The following is a 24,843-nucleotide window of genomic DNA, read 5'->3' on the forward strand; positions in this document are numbered from 1 at the left end:
CCTTCAAATACCACAGTCATCTGATCTTGCTGTGACTAGCCTGTCCCAGAGAGTATGAGAAACTCAGCTTTTCCCCTACCTCTGCATGAAGTGCTGGAGCAGAGGAAAGGGCAAAGAAAGGCCGATTCCTCCTTACTCCTCTATTCATAAATGACTTCCGTAGGCTGACTAACCAGATCGTAGAGTGCGTAAACCGGCCCTGGAGGAGGCGTAGGCAGTACAGAAGAGGGATGGGAGCACACTGCCTCACATCCCAGCAGAGTTTGCCCCTTTCCATCATAGAGAATGCAATTCAGAATTAACGCTTACTTGAATATTAGTGGTAGTATTTCACCAACGTTGCTGTAGGTAGTGCTGTTCATCTCTAGATACATGTGTTTCTGGAGTTTGCCCTTCATCAGTAAAGATCAAAAACAAATGTTATCAGAGGTGGCTTAGAATGCTACCACAGTCCTCTCAGGTCTCATTACCTGTTACAGGCGCACAGGTTCATCTGCAAAAGCTCATCAGCCCACTGGATCAAGGAAGCCTTTTTAAACAGAGTGGGTATGGGAGCACACTTCCTCACATCCCAGCAAAGTTCTCCCCTTTGCATTATGGAGAATGCAGTTCAGAATTAGTGCCCACTTGAATATTAGTAGCATTATTTCACCATCAACAAAGTTAGTGCAGGTAATGCTATTCGTCTCTTGACATGTGTTTTTGGCTTTTATCCTTAATCAGTAAGATCAAAAACAACTTTTATCAGGGGTTGCTGGAAATGCTGCCCCAGTCCTCTCAGGTCCCAGTACCTCTCACAGGTGCATCTCCAAAAGATTGTCGGCTCAATGGCTCAAAGAAGCCTTTTTAAACAGAAGGGGGATGGTAGCACACTGCCTCACATCCCAAAAGAGTTGTGGGCATTGTATCTGTAACACATACCTGGCTCTCCGGAAGACTACTCCAAAAGTTGTATGCATTCAGGAAGTCTGTATTTAGGAACTTTCGAAGAAGGTGGGACTTAACAGTAGACTGAGGGTCTAAGCCAGGTTACTGCTCGTTCTACCTTTTCGGTGATACTTTTCATCACTAACATAAAGAATATCTATGCCCATCCATTATTAGAGCATTCTTACAGAGTGAAGGCACTATGAGTTATTGAGTCTATTCGGTATCATTTTTTTTTTTGCATTCAGCCACCTGGATTTTGCACATCGAAAACAGAGGATAAAATGCAAAATGTAAAATGTATTGTAGGAAAGTGCCCCTTTTTGCATGGTTAACCCCCTCTCTTTGCCTGACATCTGATGCAACCGGACTTAATGTACCCTGGGTATCTGCCAATTAGGTTCCCAGGGCCTGTGTTCTTTCCCAAGACTGTACCTTTGTACCCCCAATTGGCACATCTCTGGCCACAGGTAAGCCTCTTGTAAAAGGTACCATGGGTACCCAGGGTACTGTGACCATGGAAGGCCTCAAAGGGCTGCAGCACTTATTGTGCTACCCTTAGAGGCCCTGAACATTAACATCCACACACTGCCATTGCAGGCTGCGTGTTCTGGTGCAGAGAAAAGTGAAGATTCAACATGGCACACATCCCTGTGTGCCATGCCCGCAACCCACTGCCTGAGGCCTAGGTAAGTCACCCCTCTAGCAGGCTGCACTAGTCCTAAGGTGAGGGTGCAGTGGCATGAGCCCTGTAGCCCTACCTTGTCTAAGCCCATTCTTAGACATTGTAAGTGTAGTAAAGCCATAAAGAGTATATGGTCTAGGATTTTGTCATTACAAACTCCACAGCTCCATAATGGCTTTACTGAAAACTAGGAACTTTGGTAGCAGACTTCTCAGCACATTAAACGCACAGTGATGAATGTAAAATGGACTCAGAGGGCATCTTAGAGATGCTCCCTGAAAATCAAACAGCCCTGGTGTGGTTCCTGAATGGCTGTTCACCATTTGCCACCACCAGGCAAGTTTCTAGACCCCTGGGTAGAGAGTCTCCGCTCTCTGGGTTCAGAAACAAACCCATCATGGGCAGAGGTGTCATGCCTCCTCCCCCAAGTGTTATGTTTCAGACTGGTTAGTTCACCAGTTTCAAAGCCATCCTCTCCAGCAGCACATTCTGGCCTACATCCAAAGCTAACCTATAAACATCCAACTCGGTTCCTTTTTACAAGGGCACATTTCTGGTCAAATTAACATCCACATCACATCCATTTCCACATGCTTGCTCAGCATCCCCTGTCCACAGTCTCATATCATCAAAGTCTATGGTATAATGAATTGCAAATTGCTAACCCGTATTTGTTTTTTTCAACGGAACCACGCTGGTACAATTTTCACAAATTGCTATCACATTTATGCACCGCACACACCTGTTGTGGCACCAAAAACTCACTATGCCCCTACTGAGTTTTCTTTGAAGGTGTCCCAACAACCAACTCAACCTTTGTTGTCCTCACAGCCTGGGCCTGGTTAAAGTCTTCTCTGTATTCTCCATGCTTCTTGCCAACCCTTTTCCTCATCTCTTCGGCATCCGGGCTCCAATGGTTTACCTTGTAAGTATGTTCAGCCTCAAGTTTCGCCCACCCTAGAAATAAACTAAAACCAGCTTCACACCCTTCCAGCGCTTGAAAAGTCACTCTCGAGTTACACCATGGGGTAAGACCATTCGCAAACTCTCATCAAGAGTAATTTGACTCTCAAATGCCTGTTAAGTACAATCTTGGGCACTTCTTCAGTGCCAATGTGTTTGTAGTCCAACAAAAGTGCACAACGTTCGCCTCCAAAAAAGACTTAATTTCTTAAGGCATAAACTGAACTCTTTTCACTTGTGTTCATGGGAAACCTTCCCTAGTGAAACATCTCTAATTAACTTTGTGTGCTGGGACCTTTACAAATGGCAATCACAAAATCACTCTGTTGCAGTAAAAACAATTGAGACTTTCTTCCAAGGCCCTTTAGGGATATCTGGAGGCCTTAAAAGACATTGAGGGGTACTCAAATTCCTATCAACCAAACACCAAACTGCACAACTCCAAACACACAGATCGATTTCAGAGTCGATTCATGGCCACCAGAAATGTCTTCCTTAATCTCCATTTAATCAAAGTCAAGTCCAAATGATTCAAAAGTGCCAGTGCAAGACGTGTATGTTCTATTTCCTCCAATGGAAACAATTTGTTAGCTTTACACCACAAATAAACTTCAAAGGATAGCACAATCTTCATATTTTTATTTTAAATATTAATGTAGATTACATTTTAAATGTAGAACAAAAGTAAAAAATGCTACATCACTACTTAACTTAATTTTGAATTACATCAATCATTAGATTAAATACAGTATATGAAATAAAAATTGTTTTTCGAAGTCTAAACGGAAAAATAAATTCCCACCTAAAATAAAAATAAAAATATGCACTAATAATTATTACAAATGATGTATTGCATTAATTAAAAGTAGGTTAATAAAAATTAATATTACATTAATTTATAAATTCAAAACCTTTTGTTAAAATATTTTATAAATAAATCTGTTTTAGTTTTAGATTGATTTAACATTAACATTTATATTTATAGTTGCAACTATTTAAATATTTTAATGAAATGTAATTTAACATTATTTCCTATAGGAAATTAAGTTCCTACATCTATTATTTTTTGGGGAGAGTGCTGAAGAACTATGAGCTATGAGTGGTGCTGGACTCTCTAATGTTTCTTTCAGGCAGTAGTAATACACTTGTAAATCTGGCTCCTCCTGCTTTTACAGGGGATGAAGACATGCAATTCTACACTTCTGAGTAATTTTACACTCAGAGGGCCTGATTCACAAAGGTAAACTTATGTGTAAGTTTACTATTTTTTGCTATTCACAAACTCCGATTTAAGAGTAAGTTTAAAACTGCAGAGACTACGCAGTCGGGGCGGTGACTTCCGTGCATAAAAAGATAGGCCTGTTATATGTGATTCTTTTCATATGCCCCAGCCCACTGGAAAAGTATGATTGTGCAGCTGTGGCATTTTTCAAGTAAATACTGGGTTTGTGGCACTCACCACATGATCCAACATTTGCCTCATAATTTGCTGATTTTAAGAAAAAACATGTTTCTTGATTAAACAGTTCAAAAGATATTGAAATTGCTGCACAAACGATGCAATGCCATGCCAGACACTTTATTAAAGTTCAGTGGTGATGATATTAAGTGCGCTCTACAACACTGTTAAATTCTCCCACATAATGCCCCTGTAAACTCACCATCTTGTCCTTGTATACATCTCAGATTTAAATCTTTTAGCTTTCTGCCATTAGTGATGAAGCAAAATGATCAATTTATGCCCTGTGGCAAAGTTTCTGAACAGTTAGTCACTAAACAATTACTAAAATTCCAAAGTCAGAATTATCATTTATGTGGCAGTTCTCCAGTGTAGAAATTCAAGTGTTAGTGGGCTGAAACGCATACAGTTGCCACTTGAATATGATGTGAAGGTACCTATCGTACTGTATTGTAGTGCAAGAGGTATGTAGCACTTTTTGCTCATTTGTTGTTGACTTCAATGCTTGCCTACATGGGCAGCATGCTACACAGTGTAGAGTGTGGGAAGTGCGTCCATGTTGTGCGTATGCCCTACCGGACAGTGTTTAAGTGTAGGAGATAAGTCACTGAGGTAGAGGTCACTTCTGTGCAACCACCCACATGCCTAGTTGACCGGCCTTGGTGACCATAACCTTTGTTATATCATTCGAGTTCACCCTTGCCATGGTTCAACATAGGATATTCCCTCAAAAGTTCTCAAAATACAGTTTCAATCAAACAAGTTTCTTTATCACCTTATCATCTTTATCAATGCAGCCTCTTAGCACAATAGTTCTTTTCCTACTGCTGATTCTCTTGTAGGGCTCTCGATGACTTTATTGATGTGCTGTGGAGTGCTGCTTCTTAAATCCCTTCTGCACAATCTCCTACTACTTCCAGTTCAGCAACACACAAATGGCAGTGTAGGAAGCATGTTGCAGTGTAATGCTTCTGTAATGTTATTGGGAACCTAAAATGGCTGTTCTTCCAAAAAGAGGCTTGGCACACAAGCTGCCTCCTAGGTGCTTCCCCTTCATTCCTGAAGGAACTGGCCATTCTTGGAGATGATATTTGACATGCCTGTTGTAACAGCCACATGCCCTGCCAAAATGACCTCTGCACCTTAGTAGTCTACATAACAGAAACTATTCAAACTGGTTAAACAACAATCATTAGCAGCCCCTAACCAGTCAGTTTCAGACATCAGACCTCCCTCTTGTGTTGATTTGGCTGCCTTTTTTACAGAGAAAACTATGCTAATCAACACTGATCTGGAAGCCAGGAAGGCACTATTGCCACCAGATTAATCTGCACCCCTACTGGCAGTTCTTGGCAACACAACACCAATTATCTGGGGTATCAAGAACAACGCTTCCTGGGACACCTTTACCCCCCTCAATGAAAATTATATCAAAAAGGTACTGCGGATTATCAACCCTTCTAATCACTTCAATGACCCGTTACCACGTAACATCTTCAAATTAGTTAAGGACGAAATCACCCCCTTCTGTACAAAGATAGTCAATGCTTCCTTATCACAAGGTATGATCCCAGAATGCCTAAAAGAGGCACAGGTAACGCCTATATTTAAAAATAAACACAGCCGATAGTACAAATCTTAACAACTTCCGACCTATCTTCAGTATACCTACCCTTGCCAAACTCCTGGAAAAATGCGTCCAGTCACAACTTTGTGCACACATCGAAAATGACCACCTCCTGGACCAACATCAATCTGGCTTTCGTAGTGGACATAGCACTGAATCGGCCCTCACTTACGTGATTGATGATATCTTAACCATGCTTGATCGAAATTAATCCTGCCTCCTTATTCTACTTGACCTTTCCTCCTGTCAATCATGACAAACTCCTATTCATTCTGGAGCATAGAATGGGCTTTTCAGGTCAGGTGCTGCATTGGTTTGCGTCCTTCGTGCAACACAGAACCCAAAGAGTTAAAGCAAACCACTCACTCTCCTAGCCATCCCCTGTCAGCATGGGGGTTCCCCAAGGATCCTCCTTATCTCCCATTCTCTTCACTCTGTTCCTGGAACAATTAGCTAACGTTCTAAATTCCTTGGACATTAGGTTCCACATGTATGCAGACGATACCCAACTCTATCTGAAAATCTCCTCCCCGGAGGACATCACTTCACTCAACTCTACCCTCTTGACTACCCAAAATTGGTTGACTAAGAACCACCGCCTGCTAAACACTTCCAAAACAGAATTCCTCCTCATTTCTCCTCAGAAATATTTCTCCTAAAATCCACCTATGGATGAACCAACTAACCACCTTCACTTGGAAAGCGCCCCATCGGCCCGCATCATCGATTCAGCTAAATCCCTGGGAATTACTCCGGACAAGCACCTGAATATGAAATCTCACATCAGCAACGTGTGCAAGGGAACAAACCACCTTCTAAGAACACTCAGGAATCTGAAACCTTCCCTACCACAAGCAGATTTCAAGCAAGTGGTCCAAGCGCTTGTCCTTCCGAGACTTGACTACGGCAGTGCCACGCTATGTGGACTCCCTAAATACTCTTTGGCCCCACTAAAGGCCTCTCTGAATGCAGCGGCCAGACTGATCACGGGCACCAAGCAGAATACACACATCTCTCCGGTTTTAAAATCACTAAATTGGCTACCCTACGAAGCTAGAATTCATCTGAAGATTGCCTGCCTTTCACACAAAGCCCTCCACTACAAAACTCCCACCTACCTCGCACGAAAACTAGAACTATCTGGAGGCGGTAGATTGTCAAGGAGTGCCAATTCCCTCCTCCTGAAACCACAGATCTTCTGCAAAAAAAGAACTTGCCTCCGAACTTTCTCTGGATCTGCTCCTAAAATCTGGAACTCTCTTCCACCCAAAATTCGGAGGATCTCTTCCAAGGCCACTTTCAAATTGGAAGCAAAATATTTCCTCATGAATAAGTTCTTACCTTAATAGGAGGGACAATATATATAACTTTCTTGTACTTTCTTTTCCGCCCGAAAGGCATCAGACATTGTATAGTATGATTCATCCCTGTATATGATTATTATTTTGGTAGTGTTTTTAATTCCTGTACATGATTACTGTGTTTGCTCCCCTTAAATCATTATGTTACATCTTCTTGCCCATCCCGCGCTCACCCAGGTCTGTAAACGTTCTATTAGTTGTTCACCACTTGATTCAATGCTTAGTAGAAGCCCCATATAATTAATGTTTTGATTTTACTATAGTTTTGACTATTATTCCTGTTTATGATTATTCACTTACTATCCTTTTATCACCATGCTATATCATACAGCCCCCTCCTTGTCCACCCTGGACTTATAATTGAATTGTTATGTGTGATCTATTTGGATCTTATGATTATTTAATACCCAGGCAGTGGAAGATGAAGATCTTGAAGATTGAGGTTTGGTGGTAGCAGAAATGTTCTGATTAGGTACTGATGATCTTTGATGATCTTTCCCATCCAATTAGTTACTTAAGTGAGTCTTCAAATTCTACTTTTTATCCTCCTTGCAGTTCCCCTTTATTCCTTCCTCTTGGCGGTCTTACAAAGGAGTCATTCCTGTCTACCGACCACCCTTCCTGTAACTACCAAACAAGCAAGCTGGTCAAAAGTCACCCCAGTTGAGGTAGAACTGATGGTGTAAGCCCGTGGTTCCCAAACTGTCCGCCGCGGCACCCCTATGCGCCGTAATGAGAAGCCAGGGGCGCCGCGCACGATGTAGGAACATACGGGGGAGTTAGAAATGCCACCTGAATAATCCTTCTCAAGAGCGACGTGCGTACGTATGCGTCGTACTGCTTTTCGAGGCACAGGCTCCGCCATTACTGGCATACGGCCATACGCTGTTCTGAGCATATGAGACATGTTTGTGTTGCATGCCCGCCATGCCTCGTGGGACCCTCTTCTCAACTCAATGAAATAGGTAAGAGAAGTCCGCCACCCTAATTGCACAACTAAATTAAACTAAAATGCACAAAAAAGGTCACTTATGAGCATTTTTCCTTGTAGCTTGCACGCTTGTGCGGGCGCCCACACTACTTGGTACCAGCGCGCACACATTCTCACAACGTGCGCACTACACTGCCCCATGCAAGAAACGGTTCGATAGCCTCTAAAACTTTAATTGGCGCTGAAAAATGATCACATGTATATGAAATGCGAGGAGCAGTGACAGACAGTTTACAAGGCCTTTAGTCTGAACGGGTTTTTACGTCAATGTGTCTCCGAGTTAGGAGCAGGCAGCTGTTACATATGCTGCTTGCTCTATTAGTGTAGGGACGTGGGGTCTGCAAGGAATTAGCAGCAGTAGTGACGTCCGAGAGCCCAATCCAGAAGTGTATTGATTGTTGGCAGTGGCACTGAAAAAAATAATATAGAGTGCTTGTTGTAAAACGCTGGGTAACACTGCCCAAGGTTGAAGGTGCGCGTTATGTAAAACTGCATAAAATAAACTGGATTCTGCCTGTCGCCAAAATTGAATCACATCATTTAGGAACTAAGCACAAAGCATTTAAGCAAAAAGCAATATATTTTTACGGGCGGAAGAGTGGCTAACTTGCACCGAGTTATCACATATAAGAGCAGCTCAAATACTAATTCAGGAGGTGCAATCTACAAAAAACGTAATTTTCTTAATAGCCTCTTACGTGGTCCCATCTTTAAGAAGAATCAAGGCCACGTGTACTTCATACAGGACAACTAACTTGCCTCAGATCATGCCTGTTAGAGCTCTTCTGACTGCATAGCTTTTTCTGTTGGATGCACCTGACTAGGCCTCAAATTGTCCGGTGCCCCTGAGCCAGTTAGATTCAGTGAGAGGCCTAGCAACTCTGGTACACACGGCGTCATAAGCCCAGACTCATTAGCAGTGCACTGTGTGCTCGCCAGCCTAGAAAGGATCAGCGTTATTGATTGGCACCTGGAAGTTTTTTTATTTTAATTCAAAATCCTGCCAACTCGGGGACCCTGTGTGGGGAAAGAGAAGTATGTTGCAAACAGGCAAGTGCTGACTGAGAGACAATCTGAGACGTCATGGCCAGACAACGGAAGCAATATAAATCTGTAGCATTTGTGCCTGCATTTGATTGATGGCATACAACTTTTAATTCTAAATACCAGCATAATGCAATAATACCATGTCACACTCTAAATGGCAAATAGGCTGTATGCCTCATCTGTATACAAAAGAAAGGGCCAAATGAAACATGACTGAATCATATATAAATGCTGATAGGGACAACGTAGTCCATGGTGAGTCTCTGATACCACTTGCTGGAATAAGATAAAGGCAACACATTACGAGGCAAGTTGTTTCTTAATGAAAACAAACGCTAAGCACCGAAGCAGAGACGGTGAGCTGCAGCCACTTATAGACTACTGGAGCACCTGCAGCAAGTTCTCTTGTCCTCATGTCCAAGGTCCAAATAAGCTCTCTAGCACTGCAGGGAAGACTTACTTCTAGTAGCAAAGGTGAGTCCAGCAAAAGAACACTTGCTGATCTGTGCAATGGGGGCTTTGTCTGTGACAGTGTGGGAGAGGTGCTAAGATACTTTTAGAACTTAATTTCTCAAGAGGATTTACTTTCTGATATTTATGAGTTTACGTGCACTTCATTGCTTGGTTTTTACTCATGAGAAAGTGTTCAAGTGTCATACGTTGGGCAGTTGAACGTCACTTATAAGAGCACTGAAACCGCCAAAAATGTCACACATGAGGCTTATTTGCAAGCAGTATGGCCTCTCACATCCCGTTTGGTACAGTCAGGTCTCACAGTGCCCTTCCATTTCTGGTGCCTTGCTGCAGTTTTAAGATTGTCTTAGTGTTTCCCGTTGCTCAAATGTGTGTAATTTCTGAAATGTATACGTTTCCCTTGTCTTCATTGCTTGCTTTTGCTTACGAGAAGGTGTCACTCATAGTTGTTGAATGACACTCATAGTTACGCTGAACTTATGAAAATGTAACAAATAAGCAGTCTGAAACCTTGGCAGCTATGCTTTGATATATATCATGTCATCAGAGCCGGGGAAGTAACGTTTCTCAGTTCATGTTTAAAAACTCACCCTTTTAATGAATACTTTTCAAATAAACTGATCTGCTTACGTCAAATGTTATCTTCCTATTTTGTTACAAATATGATTATAATGCCTTCATTGCATCCCAATTACTTTAAGGAAGACAAGAGGAATATCCTGAGGTCAGGCTTACATCCCGCCCACCGGTAAAAAAAATGGTGGGGAGCCACGGCCAACTGCCGATTAGGTCATGGGAGCCACAGGTGAAAAAAGTTTGGAAACCACTGGTGTAAGTGACTGGACAAGGAAGGTGGTCATAGGCGTAATAAAGATTATTGGTCAGTAATTAGAACATTACCTCCTGACATCCTGGAAGGAATGGGATGAGGCCCACCTCCTCATCCCATTCCTTCTGAAACCTGAGTATACCCAGCACTCCAGCTCCAAGAGGCATCCTCAAAAAATGACATGATCAACACGAAATGCAATATTAACGTAGTTGTCTCATGAAGGGAACGTACCTTTTTTAAAGACTGCTTTATAATTTGGCGTATGGGAAATGACTCTGTCAGGACAATGGAGTAAATTACTCTGTCACCTGAGCACTGGCGTAACGAAACTTGAGGGGGCCCCCCTGCAAGGTGGGTGGAGGGGTCCCTTCCGGACTCAATCCGGAGTTCTCCAGCCAGAGTGCTGTGCTGAGGGGGCCCCCTGGAGCTTGGGGGGCTGCGGGGGCCTGTGTTACGCCACTGACCCTGAGGCTGTACCCACCACCAAACTTAGAGGTGTCTGTCCTCCCAACAGAAATCTCTTGCATTTCCAGGAACCGCAATCACAGTCGTTCCTGTAAATACTTTGAAAGTTTGACAGACGGACACCGTCAACATGACAGAGCCAGGGGTCAAGCTTTCAAATTTGTTTTTTTTAATTTTCTCAAACAAAATCCCAAAGCGGGATTTTACTCTTGAAAATAAAAAAACAATGGCATGACCCCGTCACCATAGAGGTTTTCTCCCATGGTGAGGGGATCATTTTGCAGTTATAACCGCTCTTTACCTCCAGGTAAAAGACAAAGAAAACTTGCCAATTGTCCGCCCACTTAAACTAGGGCAGGCGGACAAATGGTAAAACTTCTTACAGCCCTTACTCTGTTGTAACTAACCCCGGGGAGCTGGAGAAAGCTACAGAGTTGCCAACATTGCTCCTGGGTCTTTAAAAAAAAACACCATGCAGTAGCTTTGGCCCCGCCACCACAAATGCACAATGGGATAAACGGCCCTGCAACTCTCCATGTCTGCCCTATGCTACTGCTCGACACTCTCACTAACTCTAGAACGTTAGTACCAGCATTCTGATTGGCTGAGCCAATCTCGGAATTCCATGCATGGTGCTAATATGGCCATAGAGTCTGGTCTGACATCCCCTGTCATTTATTTCTAGTATCTGTAAATTTGAATATAGTTTCTTCCTGAACATTAACTGAGATGCAGTTATGCAATCTGATTAGCAGAGGGCCCTGACTTTCTGTGGTTCAGACGCTGTGAGTTAGTAGTTTATGACCATTGTCCCTCTGACCCCACTCCACCGTCCTGGGGGCTGATGATAAACTCTCCACGGGTGGGTGAGGAGAACGAGCCCCTCCCGTACACCCCAGCCTAACGGCAGCTTGCATGAAATAAAAAATGCATTTGTTTTCTGCGGATAAGACCTTTGGAATTTCATGGTAACATTCTGTACTTTAATGGAACAGGGCTGCTCGACTTGCCTGTTTTTTCTCGGAAGCCATTAAGTGTCAGCTGTTCGCCCATAATTTCCAGATGTTTTTTGTTAGATGCTAAACACACAGAAGGCGCTGCATGCCCAAAGAAGGTGGCGACATAAAAAGCCGCGTCGTGGATAAGAAGCAGGCCGTAACATATTGCTGTAAACGTGTCGTCCGCCATAAATCAGCCGCAGCCACGCGCACTCCCACTAAATAAAGAGACAGGCGCCTCCATATCGCGCTGGGGACCTTACTAAAATCGGGAATTTGAAGCCTGAATCATGGCGGCCTTGGTGGAACACCAAGATGCCTTTTTACGCGGGCATTCACAGAACTGTAAATAAACAGAACGGTCACCGACCCCCCCCCCTCCCGCACCCCGCCCCCCCTCCCTTATCCCCCATGCCCCCGCTGCTCAGGACTCTGTAGCTCCCCACCTACATTTGCACCACATAAGCAGGGCCACTGGAATTATGCGATTTTGCGGCGATTTTCACATAATTATAGGTTTGCAGAACATGCCACCCAATACACCACCTGCAGCATAACCTGCAGATTTTAACAGCAAAATAAATGTGTTCCTAGATCAAACGGCTCAACAGTTACTAAAAATGTAGTGGCAAGTGTTGCCGCGCAGTGGATGGCACCTTTCTGTTGCCTATTGCTATGTTTGGGTAATAAACTGGTACTAATGAGGAACAAATAATGCCCAGACACTGGGCCAGATTCACAGAACTAATTTAAGACAAAATCCTAAACTTACAACTATTTTGGTATTCACAGAAGGCACTTACTCACTTTGGTATTCACGGAAGGCACTTACTCATTTCGGTATTCACAGAAGTTAGGAGTCATAACTTTAGGACTCCTAAATGGCTCCTGTGTATTCACAGAAGTTAGGAGTCATAACTTTAGGACTCCTAAATGGCTTCTGTGAATACCGAAAGTCTTAAAGTTAGGATTTTTCTCAGTTTAGGAGTAGTAAAGTTAGAACGCCTAACTTTAAGACTCCTAAATGCCTTCTGTGAATATCGAAAGTCTTAAAGTTAGGATTTTTCTCAGTTTAGGAGTAGTAAAGTTAGGACGCCTAACTTTAGGACTCCTAAATGGCTTCTGTGAATACCGAAAGTCTTAAAGTTAGGATTTTTCTCAGTTTAGGAGCAGTAAAGTTAGGACTCCTAACTTTAGGACTCCAAAACTGAGAAAAATCCTAACTTTAAGACTTTTGGTATTCACAGAAGGCATTTAAAAGTCCTAAAGTTAAGACTCCTAACTTCTGTGAATACCGAAATGAGTAAGTGCCCTCTGTGAGTACCAAAATGGTAGTAAGTTTAGGATTTTGTCTTAAATTAGTTCTGTGAATCGGGCCCACTGTTATCAAGGTTAAAAATTATGAAATAATGAAGTAAAACTACTAAAAAATTTGCCAATTTAATTTATGGAGCATAACTTGTATTTTCTTGCTGTATAATTTACTCAACATTGCCACATAATTTGGCCCTCTCCTGCCGCATAATTCCAGTGGCCTTCCATATAAATACTGCTACAGACCATAGATATAAATGGTATTGTAGAATGACGCACAGGGCAACACGTGGGCCTACTGCACCGTTTTTGGCCAGCTGGTGCCCGAGCTCTCACAGCACTCTTTACTGTTGCTACCATCATCTTTACCCTGTAATTAGCGACCTGTCTCAGCCGCCTACAAAAAGTCTGCCCTGTCCTCATCACTGTGGCTCAAATTTACGTGTCCTAGCAGGCACTTAACTGTCTTCAATTCAGCTCAATCAGCTCCCTAAAGTAAATCCAGAATCCATGCCACCTTGTCCTGGTCGCGGCCCAGCTCAATTCTTACTGAGTTCAAATATATACCAGGAAAGTGATCTTTCTGTCTTCTTGGTGCTAAGGCAGTGGTTCCCAAACTTTTTTGACCTGTGGCTCCCTTGACCTAATCGGCAGTTGGCCGTGGCTCCCCACCATTTTTTACTGGTGGGGGGGACATAAGCCCGACCTCAGGAGTACTTCCTGTTGTCTTCCTTAAAATAAATGGGACGCAATTAAGGTATTATAATAGTTGGAATGCTTGAATGTGTGTGAAAGTGAGCGAGAGACAGGAGTGAGTGACTGCTATTGTGACTTAGAACAAACCACAGTATGTACTCTGCTGTGTGTGCCCATTCGCTGCTCCTGTGCATGTGTACGTTCTCTTCGTATTGTTCACAGTGCACTCTTGAGATCTTCTTGGAGTACGTATGTGAGTATATACGCATTCAATGCTAGCTTATGGGTAGCTCTCTGTCCCTGTGTGCATGGTCTTGTAGATAGATATGTGTAAATGCTTGACATAGTCTTATTGCAAGCTGTGTACTACTGAACTTAGTGCACATACTCGCTGATGTTGTGTGCACGCACTAAGATTGTCAGTGCATGTAATCTAACTTTGTTATGTGCACACTCTAAGTCATCTCTTTTGAAGGTGTGCACTCACCTTGGTGCAGGCACAGTCACTGAGTACGTGCATGCATTCGCCTCGCCTGTCTAGGCATGCTAACAGCGGTATGTGCACACTTCACATGCTCTCACTTTGGAAGGTGTGTATCCTGTGTATGTTAGCAATCTCAAGGGTGTGCACGTTACCTATGTTTGCATGCTCTTTGCTCGCGGGTGGATGCTCTCTGCTCAGAAGTGCCTGCCTTTGTGCACACTTTCGAGATTCTCTCTCTGAAGTGTGTGCACTTTTCTGTGTGCACGCACAGCCATTCAGCGCTTAAATGTGTACGCAAGCTCTTTGATTCTGTGTGCATGCCTCACCTGGGTGCTGGTTGACTTGTGCCAGAGCACAGGAGCCTCAGTTGCTCCTTTAGAAAGTGAGTGCTGCCTCTCCCTGTGCTGCTGCCCTCTGCTCCCTGCCCGGGAGGACCATAGGGGCGCCGGGCGGGAACGGACCCCCAGGGCAGACAGATGTGCTGCAGGAGGCGGCCGCACTACTCTGCCCGGGATCCTTTTCATGCCACAAACGTGATTATCTAAGCTTCCTACCCCTCGGCGTTTCAGCGCATTTGGCGCAGAAGCCGGGCATCCTCAGAGCGGCCCTTCACCACCCAAGGCCGGCTTTAGCACTGATGGCGCCCTGTGAGACGGTGTCTGTTGGCGTCCCCCCTCTGCCACGGATTCCCTCACGAGCACCCTTTAACAGTGCCCCTCAAGTCTCCATAACCACTGTCTCTCAGATTAATTTAATTTTAAAGCATCACTTATACCAGTTTGAGGTGTCTGAGCACTTTACATCACACACACACTGCACTGAGACAATCATATGTGTGTAAATCAGTGTGTATGACATGTTACACAAGACAGGACTACAAGGTGTAGTGTAGGAGTGACATGTTATCGATATTGGTAGGCAATATAGTTTGAGTCCTTATTCTAGAAAAGCACAAATTCAGAATTTAAAACATAACATCATTGTTAGGGGTTCTCTTTAATAATAAGAATTGTTTTCTACCCAAATAAACCCTTTTCACAAGATTAGGATGATGAAAGACTGGGAAAAAAACATATTGCCCTAACATATACCTTGTAGTTTGCGTGCAGCTCTTTGAGGACAGTTAATTAATCCATGTTCTATACTAGGATTTTGACATATAAATGACAAGTAACTCTTTAACAGAAGCAGTTACCCATTGACCTATTTATATTATTTACATAAGTTGGCGTTTTTTATCTGCATTGTACACGTTCCTAGCAGCAGGCATTTTAACCCTCTGCACTTCCTTAGGATGAGTTAAAACTTCCATTAGACAAACCTCCCGTCTTTTTCCAGGAAGGCATTAATCACCAGCTTTAACATTTTAATTGATGCCTGACAAATTGCTCGAGGCCAAGAAGGCTGAAGCAGGTGCTTCCAAAATGATAAGATACATGTAAAAATGATGCCCCCAAGTCAATGCCCGGTGCAATGGCACCGATCGCACCGTCCTAGAGCCGGCCCTGTCACCACCTTTTCCCTTCTAACACTCATGCTGCCATGCACACGAACACACAAGAGCAAGATCTCCCTCCTCACACTAGCATACACACTTAGGTCCATCAGCCGGTAGCTCCAGTCACACACACATACCCTCCCTTCACACAGGCATGTCACTACCCTCCCCAGATGACTCGCACACATACACGCACTGGCCCCAGCCGCTCAAGCAATGGCATAGACTAAGCCTCTGAAAGCACATACGCGTGTACCTACGCACGTAGCTCTTGGGCCAAATATGTTGCAGGATGATGAAGGTGGCATTACTAACTCCCCACGCTGTGGCTGCAATTCCCCACATCGTGTGCGCGGCGCCCCTGGCACCTCATTACGGCGCACCGGGGTGCCGCGGCGCACAGTTTGGGAACCACAGTGCTAAGGAACCCGGCTCTTCCACAAAATTCTTGAAACCTGATAAAAGCCCTGGCACACTCACCTTCTCATCTCACCTAAGAGATTTCACCTCTAGTAAGTCACCTGGTCCAAGAATGACCATAGTGTGAAAATTGTCCTCAAAGTTTAAAAAAGTGCGAAAACTCCACAAGGGACACTTTTTCTGCCCATCCAATGACATACCCAAATGCGGACCATCTTCCTGGTGTAGAGCAGGTGACCAGGAACACATTTGGTAATCTCTAAAGCCTCCTACAACTCCTCACCAGAAGCATTGCCTGATTCACACCTGCTTCAACGTCAATCTTCTTGGCCAATGCTGTCCTTTACTGACTGATCCTCCGCCTAAGACGGTTGGTGGATCAACCTTTATTAGAACATTGCAATGTGGAGCACTCCATTGCAGACATTGGAGTGCTCCATGCTTCTAAGGACCGGTAAAAGCCCGCAGAGCAACATTCCAAATGTTGTTTAAACAAAAGTCTCTCGGAGCTCGAGGGTATTTCAATACCTTCGGGCTCCGAGAGGCCTTTGTTTAATTTGTTAGAACATTCTGCCCTCTAGTGGCAGAATGTTCTAATAGCCTAATAGCCCTTCGTAGCTGGGATATACCGGCTATTAAAGTCCCGCTCCCTTGTTAAAGGCCCTCGCCTTCGGCTCAGTCCTTTAACGCTGCAGCGGGCCTTTAATAGCCGGTATAGCCCGCTACGGTATATTAGTTCTTATACACTTAGCCACATACAATATGTCCCAAGAGATACCAACTTGTCAGATTTAACCCCTTCCTCCGATTGCCTCTCCAGTCTTCTTCAATCATAAGGCTACACCGTGATGCGACTCAAATTTCACTCTCCCATCATCTGTTTTACATAATTGAAGAAAGGTTTCACCACTTTCTTCGACTTGGCATGCTTTGACCCGTTCAAATACCTACCGGTGCCCCTATCCTTTACCCAATCTCCAACAGCTACACTCTGTTCTTTGGCATGTAACCTCTTGATGAACACAAACCTTTTTTTCTTTTGATACTTCGACTCTCTTTCTCTCCAATCTTCATTTGGAGACACCTCAAGCCGTCCCTTGTCCCACTTCATCCAACCGTTGTACGAGTTTGGTATCCACTTTTCTTCACCTAAACAATTCAGAAGGAGTCCTTGTGGTAGTCTTATGTGGTCACCTTACCTTATACATATATATCATCCTGTGCTCAACTTTCTCGCAAACAACTACACATATGCCAATACTGATATCAATTTAATCATTCTATCAGACACCATGATCACACATATCAATTGAAATGATCATATATTTTATTTTTTCATGATTATCCCGTTCATCAGGACTTACCCAATCAAATAAAGTCTTCATGACCCAAATCAATCTAGTATTTTCAAGCAACTAAGTGCTATCTATTTTAATGCACGCTCCATCCCAAAACATTCAGTAGAAATATGGAGCCTCATAGATATGGAGGCTCCAGATATCTGTTTTGTCACTGAAACTTGGCTGCAAGAGCATGCTTCCACCGATGTGGACACTGCCTTTCCTACTCAGTATAAAGTAACCAGAGTGGATAGGAAAGAGAAAAGAGGTGGAGGTCTACTTACAGCCTCCACTGCGGGCGTGACCAGTGGCGGCTGGTGACATTTGAAAGTGGTGAGGCGGAAAATGCGAGCGCGCGCAGCGTGCGAGCCCGAACCAAATTGTCACCCCATAAGCATAAACAGAGCTTTTCTCACCTCTTGTGCCCAGCTATAATTTTCTACTTGTTCTTGCTAAGGTGTTTTGGGGCATCGATTGCCACATCTTGCACATGACAACTGACTTTTTCCAAAGAAAATACTCTTTAGGGAGGAATGGGAAAACAGAATGTTGTAGCTGGAATGCATGAATTCATCCCAGCCCTTGGTAACTACTCTTAGTTGAATTCCAGTCCATTATTTTTCTTAGTCTCTGTGTCACTAGAGACACGGTCACACTATATGAAAATCGGTCCAAGTCTCATCCAAAAAGGGACAGCCCGAACTACTGGACTCTGTCCCTTCTGATTGGGAACTGAAGACCAAACAACCTCACAGATGTTCCAGTTTTATTTGGCTTAATCATGTTGGCACACCTGACCCACTTAGGATGACTCACTGAGAGTTCATCTCTGGCACTTTCCAGAGTTTTTTTTTTACTCACTGTGCCACAAAGATAGGGACACCACATGCAAATCATTTTTGTACACATGCTATGTGTGTGAACACAAGAGACCCCAAACTTGTTTCAACCTTGTTCGGCTTTATCAGTATGGTGCAGCTAGAGACCTGTAGTAGGCCCAGTTTAGTCAGAACCCCTATGTCAGCCTATTTACAGTTCCGCATTGAAAATATCTGAAGTGTAGTGTGCAATTATTGAATTAATCTCAGCCAAAGGTAACTACCCAGGGACGAATTCTAGTCTATTGCTTACTGTTCCTATACACACAGCAAGCCCCCTCTGCAAATCAGTATAGGCCACACCACAAAAGGGACCACTACAACGAGGCCTACTATGTATTTCTGTGGTGTGCATATGCCGTCTGCCCTCTGTTCCACTTCGAAACATAACACCTGACCACACCCCAAATGGCAGTTTAAGTATACTCACTGTCTACAATGTGAATCGGAAACGCAACCTGTGAGAATGGACGAATGTGACAGTCTGCATCAAAACACAAGGCTAGCGCTGAGTAGCAGCTCCCCCCTGTCCATGGAATAACATGTATTCTTGGGAAGCTAACCATATTCCACTAAACAGCCTGGTGATAGGCACACAAGTACATTAAATGGCCAGGTGTCACGTCACAACAAATGAATCACCATCCTGAGATTGTAAAGCAACCACCTTTCCCATCAATCATGCCTCATGGTAGATGCTGCACTTTGCCGTTGCGAGTTCGCACGCCAGTGCGCCACGACCCCTACGGAGCATAGAACATATAGAATTCACTGCCAAAGCCTGAATTGCCCTGCATGTATGAGGCACAACACAAGAAAATACATCATGTTACATATAAGTTTGTGAATGTGTCAGACCTGGGTAGCTTAAGCACAGACGGCAGACCTGTGATCTGCCAGTGTGCCAAAACCTGAGCTGACTCTACCAGATGTCCCACTGTGACCCCCGTCCAGAACAGACAACAACTTTTGTATGCAATGAGAAGGCATAAACGATATAAAAAGCAGTATCAGCTCAAAAAAGAAACAAAAAGCAGACAAATTACAACCTCTCAGGCCAATTTGAAGATGAACAAAGTTTGTTTGTGCAGCTTACTTTCGAGACTGGTAAATCTAAATACCTGCTTGCACATCATATTTTTGAAAACAGAAGACAGCGACGCTACATTAGAAAGCAAGTAGTAAGGACTCCAGTGAAGATTACATGTAAACAGCATGCAAAACAATTGCCACTGCAAAAACACCATACTTACAGCTTTCTGATGCAACAACAAACCAGAAGGAAAATCATAAGGAAACGTTGTTAGTTTTACAAAAACCCCAACAACTGCCACATTTTCTTTTTTCGGACATCAGCTGCCTTAGAAGCAACTTATAATTTCCTGACATTATTGGCAAAGCACAACCTGCAAGAGGGTAGCCTGCTTGCAAGGACTAAGAATGTTCCACAACAAGCGCACATTAGAGAGGAGGGGTTTGTGCAAATTGTAATAGCGTAAACGCCGTAAAGGAGACCAAAGAGGAGACAGCTTTGTTAATACTGTATATTTAGTCAATTTCATCTCTAGTAAACCATGGGCAGGATGACAGAAATCCTACAAGATAAGACGCAAATACTAGCTCTTGTTTCCCTCTACCTCACACCTCTACCACCACGGCTATCTATGCCTGATGCTGCCACATCTGCTTCACAAAATTCCGTGCCCCTCTCTTCTGTGGGGGAAGGAGGGGGTTGAGGGGGTGGAGGGTGGGGAAAGGATTTTCCTGTGCCGTCTGTCCACAGTGGATTTTGTTCCTGAGTGGGTATGTGTCGCAGGACTGCTGTCTGTAGGGGTGGGTCCCTAAACCATGCCTCCTGTTGACACTCGGAAGTCGGAACCAAGACATAAAATATAGAGCTGAGCTACACGAACCTACACGACAGGCGCTGCTGAATAAAACTCTAAGCAACAGGGTAATTTACCTACCTGACCGCCGTCCGTCAGCTCCGCATCCTGGGACCTCCGACCTTGGCGCCTTCATGGAAACCGTTACCCCGCCCTCCGTCCTCAGCCAATCCTGGCGCTGGAGCAGCGCCAGGATTGACACAGGGCATGGTTGCTTTCTGCCCGCCTGCCCTTTGGAGAGCGCGGTTTCGCTCTTCTATCGGGCATGCGAGCAGGCACAAGTGCGCATGCGTGGGCAAGGCTGAAAAATGTGCCTCCGTCCCCACTCATGCGTACCTGTGTGCTGCTGCCTGCCCTACACAATGCCTTATGCCTGTCAGTCAACATGACACAGGACCGCCCACCCCCTTCAGACTCTGAAGGGGGTGGGCGGTCCTGATTCATGCTGACTGACAGGCATTGTCCCTCGGCGTTTTGAACTTAAGTAAACAGAGTTTACTTAAGTTCAGAGCAGTACGCCGAGGGAGCTGCGGGTGCGGGCGGGGGGGGCAACGCCCCTAATGGACCAGCCGCCACTGGGCCGCGTGACTATCACTGTCCTAGAAACCATGATTTCAGGCCAAATAGAACTATGTACCTTCAGGATAGAAGGCTTATCCCGTGGCACTTGGAGGGGAGCCCTAATATATAGACCTCCAGGCCCCAAAAGTGACTTTTCAGACAAATTACTAGAGATTATCGCGCCGCAAGTATTGGCCTCTGACAGTTTTCTCTTAATTGGAGATTTTAACCACTTGGGAGCTAGTAAACAAACCTCCCCAGTGCTGCGCTGTCCATTATCCGGTGCTGAACTGGACGTCCAGCGGTCGCACGCAGCACTGGGGAGGTAGTGCCCGTGACGACCGTTGGCCGACGGCAGCACTTAAGGGGTTAACTATCATGCTGAGATATTGTCAAACTCTGACACAGACCAGCTGATCACCAACATGAATACCCTAGGACTCGCCCAGTTGGTAACAGGTTCCACTCACAGTGCTGGTCATACACTCGACCTTCTTTTTACCAACTCCCCAGGTATCACAGTTGAACCTCCCACCCCACTGTTATGGTCAGATCCTTATCTATTAAAATTTGTTATTCCAGCATACACGATCAAAAATGACCACGGAAACAAACTAATATGGCGAAGGTCATGGGGCAAAGTCACTCCATTCCTCTTCTCAAGACATTTCAGCTTTGCCCTCCAAGGCCAAGAGGATAGCATTAACCAAGTGGCATCTGCCTTTGATAAAGCTATCACGGTTGCACTTGACAAAATTGCACCCTTCACCTAGGTTAAAAATTAAGTCCAGGACCGCTCCCTGGTTCACGGAGCAACTAAAGATAACAAAGCTCTTGTGTAGGACAGTGGAGCGAAAGTGGAGAAAAAACAAAAACATGGCCGACCGTGAAACCTATAAAAAAAAATCCACCATTGCTACATGACGGACATTAAACAGGCAAAAAAACTGTTCCTTTTAAACCGGACAGACCAGGCAGCAAACTCCTGCAAGGAACTCTATCAGATCTTGAAATAATTTACAACTCCCACCAATCAATCTTCAACCCCCAATTCTCAAGAATGGACCGATTCTCTTTCAAAAATTTTTTAAGACAAAATTATGGCAATCCCTCATTCCTTCCCGCCTCAACCAAATAACGTCCATTCAGAAGATGTGCCTAGTATGATTCCTGACCTCCCCCACATCCTGGATGAATGTGTTAAATGCGACATCGAGACAGTGGCAGTCGTCATGCAGAAGATAACATCTGGCTCTCCCACTGACCCAGTACCATCAAAATTTCTCCCAATTATTGCACCGGTACCATTAGAAACTCTAACAGGTATATTCAATAAATCACTTTTGGAGGCCGAGTTCCCTAACTTATGGAAAGCTGCTAGGGTCAGGACCATTTTTAAAAAACCCACTGCCGACCCAAAACTTCTCCTGAACTACCGTCCTATTTCACTACTTCCCTATTTTGGGAAAATGTTGAAATCACTTGTAAATCAACAGCTCGTTGATCACCTTGAGAGCCATGGACTGCTAGATCCTTCACAGTCCGGTTTCAGGGCGGCACATAGTACAGAGACAGCCCTGGTTGAGGTAACGGATAACATCATGCTAGCCTTGGACAGGGATGTATGACATTACAACGCATGCTTTTACCACGCATGCCTTTTCATCGCAGTTTTTACAACACATGCTGTTACAACGCATAGCGTTAAGGGGTGCTGGATAGTGAATAGTTTAATTTACTATTCCAACTCCAGTCACTGTGGATAGTAGGGAAGGTGTTGGATAGTAAATTAAATCTATTCCCTATCCTAGAGCGCCCCCCAGCGCTATGCGTTGTAATGACATGCGTTGTAATAGTTGCGTCGTAAAGGCACTGCGTGGTAAAAGTTGCGTTGAAAAGGATGTTCCCCCTTGGACAGACGTCAGTCCGCCATCCTTGTCCCGCTTGATCTATCCGCTGCATTTGACACCATCTCCCATAGCATCTTAGAACATCGGCTCTGGGAGATTGGTGTCAGCCTCGCAAGGTTCAAGAGTTACCTAACAGACCGAGCTACCACAGTACAAATGGGTAACATTGCCTCATGTAAGAGACCGGTCAAGATCGGAGTGCCACAGGGCTCTATTTTTAGCCCGACTCTTTTCAATCTGTACATGATGCCACTGGCCAAGGTAATCATATCTTACGGGTTTGATGTCATATCTTATCCTGAAGACACGCAGGTCTTGGTCACTCTTGGACCAGACCTCGCAGAAACAAAGCAGCGCTTCAATGAATGCATGTCCCACATTGATAGGTAGATGAGTACCAACCACCTTCAATTAAATGGAGGCAAGTCAGAGATCATGCTTTTTGGTAAGGCTCAGGAGCACTGGTCCCACGACTGGTGGCCTCCTAACCTTGGCCCTTGTCCAACCTCCAAAACAACTGTACGAAACCTGGGCTTCTATATGGATAACCAACTGTCCATGGAAAGTCAGACCAACCATATTATCGGTGTCTGTTTTGGAGTGATCCGTAGCTTACAAAAAGTCTTTAAATGGATCCCTATTGAGGCCAGGAAACCACTAGTCCAGGGATTGGTAATAAATCGCTTGGACTATGGAAATGCCCTTTTGTTCTCAATCAATGAAAGTTTTCTCAACAGACTTCAAGTTCTGCAGAACACCGCAGCAAGGCTGGTCCTGAACCTCCCGCCCAGATCTCCCTCTGCCCCCTGTCTGAGATCCTTACATTGGCTCCTGGTCAGAAAACGAATTCTATTCAAGATTCTTAGTCTGACACACAAAACACATGTATGGAAAAGGCCCAGGATTGGGGGGCGTGGCTAGCAGCTGGAGACGATGGCCGCAGCCTAACGAGGCTCCCGACCCCTCGCCCAGTGATCCTGTGATATTATCCTGTACCTGACCTGGGATCCCCGTGACACTCCGGGCGATCCCAGATACCACGACAGCGCCTACTCCGGTCTGCTAGGCGCGCCGGTGGAAGCACCGCAGGGCGCCCGATCGAAGTGGCAGCAGCGAGGGTCCGGAGCGAACAAGATGGCGGCTCCCATACACCAGACGGAGAATCGAGAACTGCGCCTCTGCCCATGTCGCCTGACTGCAGCGATCCAACTTATGCCCGGACATCGGGAGAAAGTGAGGCCAGCTGCTGAGAACCCCGTCTCCTCCTGCCGACGGGATTGTGATCGCGCTCTGCGCCCTGGTGCTCCCGGCGTGGCTCCCGGCGCGGCTCCTCCCTGACTGGGAGACACTAAATCAACCCCCCGGCTTCCAGAGGCCCTTCTTGCCGGGGTACTGCGGGGCGAATCGAGACTGGATGAGCGATCCATCCGGACTGAGGGGCAGTGTTAAGCCTCCAACGGCAGAGTTCAAGGTGCGTGGTGACTCTGGAGCTCCCACGGTTGGCGACGGCCTTGGAGGGGGCGGCCATCTCACCTCGCCTTCCACAGGAGAGGTCTCCTGCGGCCTGGAGCAATAAGGAGCCCGCCGGGCCCGCCTACCCCCCGCGGGGCTTGCTCGCCTGCACTACGGCTCAAGTTCTGAGGGACGCTCTGGCCCTCCCGGGTGTCTCTCCACCGGGGGGCCCACCAACACAGCCCAGTGAATTGTAGCCTACAGCGGGCGCGGGCCCTTCCGAACACCAGCACGCTGTGAGGCCCCCTGCTCTGGTACTCCGCTTTAGATCCCGCCCTCCGCCCCGGCCACCCTCTCCACCACCAGCTAGGGGGCAGCGAACCTTCCTCCCCTGAGGGGTCTGCGGTGGGACGACATCTTGGGACAGACTTGACGCTCGGAACCGGGGCGCGTGGCGGAGTTCACTGACCGCCTGGACGTCCCCACGAATTACGCCCTGTGGACGGGGCTGCCGAGAGGGCCCCCCGGTGTGATCGCTGCCTGTCTCCTTGCTGACCCCGAGGCGCTTGCTGGGG

Source organism: Lissotriton helveticus, chromosome 5_1, assembly GCF_964261635.1.
Source record: "Lissotriton helveticus chromosome 5_1, aLisHel1.1, whole genome shotgun sequence".
NCBI classification, from domain to species: Eukaryota; Metazoa; Chordata; class Amphibia; order Caudata; family Salamandridae; genus Lissotriton; species Lissotriton helveticus.